The 8,807-nt window shown below is 41.9% G+C and overlaps 1 pseudogene; it reads left to right on the top strand.

The window, feature by feature from the left end:
- The first annotated feature begins 2,727 nt into the window (after nucleotides 1-2,727).
- Nucleotides 2,728-5,415, top strand: LOC138142434 (tensin-4 pseudogene; annotated as a pseudogene).
- The last annotated feature ends 3,392 nt before the right edge of the window (nucleotides 5,416-8,807 follow it).

Raw genomic sequence — 8,807 nt, 5'->3', positions numbered from 1 at the left:
TGTGTGTGTGTGTGTGTGTGTGTGTGTGTGTGTGTGTGTGGCAGGGGGGTGGAGGGGAGTGTTAAGTGTCTGAGGCCAGAACCAAACTCGGGTCCTCCTCACTCCAGGGCCAGTGCTTTACTCACTGCATCACCTAGCTGCCCCTATTTTTCTTTTTTTTCATTAAATCTATTAGCCTTAACTTTGTCCAACATCATGATTACCACCCTTTGTTTCTTTTCCCCTAACAAATTCTACTCCCAATCTTTATTTTTGGCATGTATTTCTTATTTCCTATCCCTTTTGACTCCTCTACTTTACTTCTATCTACTACCTTGCCCTCCTATTACTTAACCCCCCTCCAAGGATCCTTCTATTATTCTCTCATTTCCATTAATGTAAACACCCTTTTATACACCCTTTAACCTCTTCTCCTATATTTTCCTTTAACTTATTCCCTTACCCTCTTCTCTAAAGATTTCTACCTCATCATTTCTTCCCTTCCCATTCCCTTGACATTTTATTTCCTTCTGAATTTAAAAGACTTTTATAGTCTTCTAAATATATATGTTTTGTGACCTCTTGAACCCATTACCAATGAAAGTAGGTTTCCAGAACTGCTAGACTTCCTCCCCATCTAATTCCTCTGTGTTGGTTCTTCCTCTTACACTTCATTTGTATAAAATAGTTACTCTTTTTAAGCCGTTGTTAAACAATTTTGCTTTTTAAAATCCTATCATACTGAGGCCTCCAATCTTTCTTATGAAATGCCCAATTATTACTACCAGTCCTAGACATACATTTTCATTTTACATACATGAAAGGTAAACAATCTGTTTTTATTGAGTCCCTTGTAATTAGCCTTTGTTATATGTCTTATATTTCTCTTGGCACTTGTATTTCAAATCTTTCATTAATTTCATCCCCCCTCCCCCCCCAAAATCCTGAAAATCTGATGATTCATTAAATGTCTATTTTTTTCAATGAGTCTTCTATTTAGCTTTGCTGTGTATGATATTTTCTTCTTCTTGCCCAGTTTTGATTTTTCAAGGAGTCAGTTTCTTCCCTAAGGTTCTGGATGTCCTTTACTAATTGGTTGACTTGATTTTCATAGTCTTCTTTTTTTTCTTGGCTTGTTATTTATTTTTAATTTTTTTTCCTTGGGAGTGGCTAGGTGGTACAGTGAATAGAGCACTGGCCCTGGAGTCAGGAGGACCTGAGTTCAAATCTGGCCTCAGACACTTAACATAAAACCAGCCTGTGACCTTGGGCAAGTCACTTAACTCCAATTGTCCTACCTTCCCCTCTCCAAAAAAAAAAAAAAAAAATTCTCAATCTGTATCATTTGATTTTTAAACACTTTTTAAAGTTCTTCTATGAATTATTTTTGGGCAGGTGACTATTTGACATTACTCTTTGGAATAGGAGAGGATTGCTTTGTTTCACTATCTTCCTCTGAAGATGAACTGTGGTCTTATCGATTCTCATAGTAATTATCTATGGTTGGATACTCTCTCCTTTGCCTGTTTTTTTTTCTTTCATTTGCAATAGCCTAGTTTTTGTAATTACCTCTACTCCTGGCATATGAGTGATAGTACCTCTGTCCTCAGATACTTCTTCAGATTTCCCCTCTGAACTAGAACTGAAACCAAGACCTCCAGGACCCTGTAGGTACCCACAGCCTGCAGAGTCCCTGCTCTTCTGCTTATGCACTCACAGGGCATGTGCTTATTCTTCCCCCCCCCCCCCCCCCGGCATAAGCACAGCTGAGTCTGGCTTTACTTATCAGCCGAGGTTCCCTGTATTTTTCATGGCTCAGACACCTCCCCTCAGTGTCCCTCTGGTAAAAGTTCCTGAGGCTTGGGCTGGGGGTGTGGCAGCATCCCAATCCAGCTAACCCCAAAGCTTGCCACTTATTATTGAAGAGGACTTAGCCTAGAGTTGTTTACTCTTCCAGGGACCAAACCTCATCATGGGATTACTCCTCAGATATTCTCTGATTGTCCCAGGAGTACCACTGTTCTACCCCACTCTTATGTATTTTTATCACTCTATATTCTCCCTAGGAAACTATTTTATCTCATTTGTGGGAGAAATTTGGAGATCTTGAAATTTTCTGATCTTCTCATAGTGAGCATTTAATGAATGCACATTGTGATTATGATTATGGTTTTTGTTGTTGTTAATGGTGATGATGATGATGATGATACTTTGGGAAACAACCCATATCATGGTTTGGCAATAGTCACATCAGTCTAGTTTTTAACCATCAAATAGCTAACTTCAGGATCCATGGATCCATGGAAGTTTCTCTACAAAACTGTTCCTCACTGCTTGCCACCATTTCTCTTTGAAAAAAGTATGCATTGAATACATATTTTGAATGAGTGACTACAGGATTGAATATGTTTGTGTCCATGCAATTGTTCTTACAATTAATATGAGAATATAGCTATTGCATTCTAAGAATTGATAAAAAGGACAGATAATTCATTTGACAGGAAGCTACCACCAATGATGGTGATATTTCTAAGTCAATGCAATTAGCATTGATTAGGTTCTCGTTATGTGCTATGAACTGTTATATTCATGGGAATATAGAGAAAGGTGATTTCTGTATCCTTTCTATGTATAGGGTTATGCTGATAAGTCTGACTCATTAAATCTTTTTGTTAGCTTTTATAAGAGGCATTGTCGAAAAGATGCTCTTTAAGAAGTGGGGGGTGGTCTAGAGCCTGGGTACACTCCGCACCTGGCCGTGGAGCCCACCACAGTCCCAGGAGACCAGTTACAGCAGGAGAGCCTCAGGGAAAGCATCTCATCCGAGGTGGACCCAGGCAGCTGTTTCACAGATCTCCTTGGGCACTTGAAGCTAAGGATAACCTCCTGATCAAGACTGGAACAAGGACCGTGAAAGGGTGACCTAAGAAGAAAGGGTGAACTCCAGGCAACAGGTCTACACTGACCATGTCCCAAGTGATGTCCAGCCAGATGCTGAGAGCAGGCCATGCTGTATGTATAGGCCCTCAAGAGGAGGCCAGGAATAGATTTCTTCCTGCCCCGAGCACCAACCTGGCCCCCCAGTGTCCATACTATACCACAGAAGGCTGGGGGACCCAGGTCCTGATGTCCCCCATGCCTGGCAAGGGACAACCACTCCCCAGCAAGAATAGTTATGCCCTGAGGGACAACCCCTGGGGCAGGACAAGCAGTACCAACAGTAACCAAGTTGAATCGCCTCCCCCAGCCCAGAGTGCAGCAGGACACAGGGTGGACTGATGAACTGGCTTCCTCCATTGGTTTCTCCCTGGAGAGCCTCAACCAGATGATCCTTGAACTTGACCCTAACTTTGAACTTCTGCCTTCAGGGGCAGAAAGACTCAGAGCAAACCCAGCCCCAACCCCCAATGTCACAGTATCAAGGAGCAAAAAAGAAGACCCTGAAGTGTTAGAGATCAAGTATATTGAGGTGACATCTGCCAACTCGAGGAGCCAGGAACCCCCTCAGTGCTGTGCCAGTCCCTCAGTCATCCCTTCCTGTGGATCACCTCTAAATGGTGGTATCCTCCTCTGCAGAGACACCCCCCATGAAAACAGTGCCAGCAGAGAGAGCCTCATTTTCTCTGGGAGCTAGCATAGGGGACATCACCACCTGCATCAGCAGCCTCCATCTCCAGTGGGAGAGCAGTCATCTCACCACTTGCCCTCCCCCGGTATCTCCATTCCCCATCCCAAGAACAAGAACCCTGGTCCTCAGAGGGACAGCTTTCTCCTGGAAGCTTCTCCAGGCTCAGGAGCTGTGCCAAGGCCTTCACTGGGGAGCTAGGCACTGCAGAGAGGCAGTGGGGCTTCTCTGTTGTCCAGCAGCCCAGGCTCCGACACCAGCTATGCCTTTGGCAGCAGCCAGTCTCTGCTCTCCACCACCACCTCCAGCCACCAGCCTGCCTACAAGTCCCCAGAATACCCCAGAGGCTCTTCCTCCAGTATCCACAACCCTGGCACCTTGTCTCCCAGTGGGAGACCCAGTTACTTCCACCTCCAGAGCCCTGATTCAGGACTAACACCACCAGTCTCCACTGTGGGTCAGCCTGTTGGCTCACACTCACCTCCACTGCAGAAGGAGCATGCCAGCAGCTGCCCACCATCAATTGCTAATTCCATGGTGGACATCCCCATTGTGCTGATCAATGGCTGTCCAGAACCAGGCCTTGCTTATCCACAGCCTCCTCGCCGACATCATAGCTTTGTCCGGCCCATGGTTGATGCTCCCAGCAGTCCCTATGTAGCCCTCAGAAGCCACAGCAAGACCCCCTCAGACACTTCCCTTATCTCCTCCTCAGAGAGTCCCAGCAGAGAAACTCCACCACCAACCATGAAGTTTGTAATGGACAAATCCAAGTATTGGTTTAAACCAAGCATAACTCGGGATCAAGCAATCGAGCTGCTAAGGATGGAGGAGCCAGGTGCTTTTGTGATCAGGGACAGCACTTCATATCGAGGGTCCTTTGGCCTCGCCATGAAAGTTCAGGAATCTCCAACATCCCTTCAGAGTGGATCAGGAGCAGACAGCAGCAACCTTGACCTCATCCAACACTTCCTCATTGAATCATCAGCCAAAGGGGTGCACCTTAAAGGGGCTGGGGAGGAGCCCTACTTTGGCAGCTTGTCGGCCTTTGTATACCAGCATTCCATCATGCCCTTAGCCTTGCCCTGTAAGCTAATCATCCCCAGGAAAGAATTGGGAGGCGGAGATGGGGCCTCAGATTCCCCAACAGACAGCAAAGCCTCTCGATTAAAGAAATCAGCCAGCTGCCAACCCCTGTACCTGACCTCTGTGAGTGTGGAGACACTGACGGGGGCCATGGTTGTGCAGAAGGCTGTTTCCACCACCTTTGAGAGAGACACCCTCCACACACCTACTGTGGTCCATGTTAAAGTCACAGAGCAGGGCATCACCCTCACCGATGTGCAAAGAAAAGTGTTTTTCCGGCGCCATTACCCACTAGCCACCCTTCGTTTCTGTGGCATGGACCCAGAGCATAGGAAGTTGCAGTAATATTGCAAATCTTCCCAGATTTTTGGCTTTATTGCCAAAAGTTTGACAGAGCCTGCAGAAAACGTGTGCCATCTCTTTGCTTAATATGACACTGTCCAGCCAGTCTCTCTGGTCATCGATCTCATGGGCACCCTGCTTCTGGATACAGAGAGGATGTAGGTGTAACAGGAGGTGTAGAGGGCCGCTGGCCAGGGGATGTACCCCCATTTCTCCCCGAACCTCAGGGTGGCAGTCCCTTACCTATCTCTGCATGATAGAGGAGAGAGGCCAAGGCCCCACCTGACTAGCCCCAGGAGGGTCCAGGTTACCATCTCCATGGAAGACTGGAAAGAGAATAATAAAACTAAGTCTGGAGCTAAACCTTCCAGACATTGACAGAACTGTCCTGGTCAGGGGTTTAGCTCTTCAGTAGAGCAGAGTGCAACTCAAGTAATATGTGCTTAGCCCCTGCAACAATGGGATGGGAAGGGTTCTGTCTCTACTTCAGTCTAGCTCCAACACAGGGTCACGGAATCTCTCGAAGTGAGTTCACCTAGCCAATGCTATACTTGAAAGCAGTTCAGGTCAGCTCTCCTCCCCAAGCCCTTCACACACAGGATCACCACCAGCCTCAGCTTCTAGAAAAACTGAAACCTGGGATCAGAACATCTTATCTGGGGATTCTTAACCTAGGATCAATGAACTTGGTTTTTAATAAAAAAAAAAAAAGAGGCATTGTCTCTGAAATTGTGACTTTAAAAAAAATCAGGTTTCTACCTTGATTTTATGATGAATCTTGTAAAACATCCATTATATTCACTAAACATGTTTAAGTGGAGATGTTTGCTTAAATATGTCATCTGCTGTTGAGAGAAATTTTAGTTTCTTAATTTATCTGCAACATAGTCAAATTATGCAAATATTGAGAAAACAATTGATACTGTTTGCAAACTTTTGAAAAGATATGAAAATGAAATTCATTAGTGTGCTAACTACCTAGAGACCTATTCTCCAAATGTCATTCAGTAAGAAATTTTCCAGGAAATATTTGAATAAAAATAAAACTTTGCACAGGAAATTCTCTTTCTACAATATTGTCCAATCTCAAAGTGAAAAGACAAAGTAAGTTCTGGTTAGAAACTGGAGAAATATAAGAAATTTGAAACTCATGCTAGTTTAGAGAAGTCTGAAACTGTAATTGGATTTGAACTGGTTGATGAATGAAAGATATTTAAACAGAATGTTTTTGTGCTTGTCTTTTTCTTCCAAAAAATTTACAAGTAGGTAATATTTATTATTTCAGGGAAAATAAGTCAGAAATTGTAGATGAATCTCCTAGCAATTCTATTTTTATAAATAGTTAAAATATTAAAAATGCAAATATACATCATATAAAAGACCTATGAGTGTTCATAAAGTCTGAATGTTAGAGATAGGATATTTTAATTTTCTTTGAAATTATTGACCTAACTCCCTGCTTTTCTGAACACAGAATGATACTGGCCTATGCTTATGAATATAAAGAAATTGGATTTCAAACTGTATACAAATGCCTCTGTAGACTTGGTTCCTTATGCATTCCAAGATCTAGTTCAAAACTGTCTTCGTTGTTCTAAAAATCCTCTGTGGATTTTCTGCAGTCTGCTTCACAGATGTCTGGTCTCCTCTCTTCTTTGATCCCTCTACTTAAGGTAATACTGAACTCATCCTTTGTCTCTTCAAATAATGTGGCTATCTTATGGGCAACTTTTTACATCTTGAGTAGTGTTTCTGTATCTCTGCCTTGGATGCTTTCCATTTCTGTTCAGACTGAAGCTACTTTTAAAAAAAATGAAAAATTTGTTCATTTCCTTTTGCTTTTTATATTCTTCCTCTATTGCAGGTGGGAAGATTTTTATGTTTTGCCTTAAAATTATATAACTAACCTCTTGAAAAAAATAAAACATATTAAAAGATATTTGGGTTCTATTATGCTGGGTAGGCAAGAAAAGATATATACTCAAGGTATGATTAGATATGTGTAGGCAATGTATTTCCATGTATATGTGAATGTGTATGTATATGAACATGTGTGTATGTGCATATGCCAGATGCATATGTTTATGTATGTCTCTATGTGGCTATAGTGTATGAATAAATACATATACATACATATAATACACAAATGCACATCTATATGCACACATGCAGCATATGCTCAAAGGTCTTAGTAAGATTTTAATCTTTTAATAGCTTAGAATTTTGCTATGACTTTGGAAACCTACATACATTATAGAAATATTTTGGGGGACAAGTCAGTAACCCAGTTATCAGGCCAAATATGGTAATTAAAATATAAGGATTGTCTGTTTTTGATATTGAATAGAACTGAGAGCAACTTCAGATGCAAATAGAAAGGAAAGAGATCACAGAAAATATAATTTATTTCATTAACTGTTCTTATTGATATTATAGTTTTCCAAAGCTTTTTGAAAGATAATAGCTATGAGGCACCACTAAATCTGAGAACTTGATATCTTCAAGGAATGACTGTTGAAATTCATAAGCTATTTTGTATTTATTGTTGCTTACAGCATATGTGCTTACTATACGTGGAAATATATGTATGTATACATGTATACACACTATACATGCACACAAATGCATGTGAATACATATCTACATATATGTATGTATGTGCTTCTTGTGGTTGATCAATTACTCAGTCATGGCTTATTCTGCATGACCTATGGACCATGTAGTTCATTAGGGTTTTTGTCAAAGGTACTCTATTAGTTTTCCATTTTCTTCTCCAGTGTATTAAGGCAAACAGAGATAAAGTGCCTTACACAGGGTCTGAGATCACATTGATCACTGATCCTTCTAGCTGCTTCCTTTATATATGCAAGCAGTATTTTATGATCTGAATCAGGGGTATTCATGTACAAGTATATGCATGTGGATATGCATATGTTTACATAACTTTATATGTGTGTGGGTGTGAACCTAGTAGTCCTAACTAAACTACATCTTTTATATAACTAAGATTTGTAATAGTCTCTGTTGTTATTGTTGAAGTGTTTTTCAGTTGTGGCTGACCCTTTGTGATCCCATTTTCTTGGCAAAGACATTAGAATTATTTGCCATTTCCTTCTCCAACTTATTTTACAGATAAGGAACTGAGGCAAACAGTGTAAAGTGATTTGCCCAGGGTCAAACAGCTAGTAAGGATCTGAGTCCAGATTTGAACTCAGGAAGATGTCTTCTTGATTCCAAGTCCAGTGTTCTATCCGCTATGCCATGTAACTGTCCAATAGTCTCTAGGACATTCTATTTATCAGGCTTTCTTCTCTTTCACTTCTGTTCTCAAATCTTCCACAATTAAAAAAGAGCTTCCTTGGAAGTTCATGAGTCTATAGACAGCAGCTATTAGTTTTCCAGGGAAAAAATAAGGAACAGATGGTTGCATCTCAGGAGAATCCCTGTATTGAATAAATAAATATCCACCTCTGAAAACCAGGTACTGCTGTGTCACAACAGGTTAATCAAAATTTTTTATATCTTTTTCTGCCTGGAAGTGGATTTCATGTTGAGCATGGGGCAAGGGTTATAAAATTGTGATAGTTGTGGCATGTGTGTGTGTGTATATGTGTGTGAGAAAGAAAACAAGAGCGAGAGTGAGAGCGAGAGCGAGAGCCAGAGAGCGAGAGAGAGCGAGAGAGAGCGAGAGAGCGAGAGAGCGAGGCCGAGGCCGAGAGGGGGGGGAGGGGAGAGAGAGAGAGAGAGAGAGAGTGAGAGAGAGTGAGAGAGAGAG

This window comes from Petaurus breviceps, unplaced genomic scaffold (assembly GCF_028583685.1).
Source record: "Petaurus breviceps papuanus isolate PSGF00001 unplaced genomic scaffold, PetGlider_PUasm1.0 90579, whole genome shotgun sequence".
Classification (NCBI taxonomy): domain Eukaryota; kingdom Metazoa; phylum Chordata; class Mammalia; order Diprotodontia; family Petauridae; genus Petaurus; species Petaurus breviceps.
The sequence above is the reverse complement of the archived record's forward strand: the minus strand, read 5'-3'. Positions and strand labels throughout refer to the sequence as shown.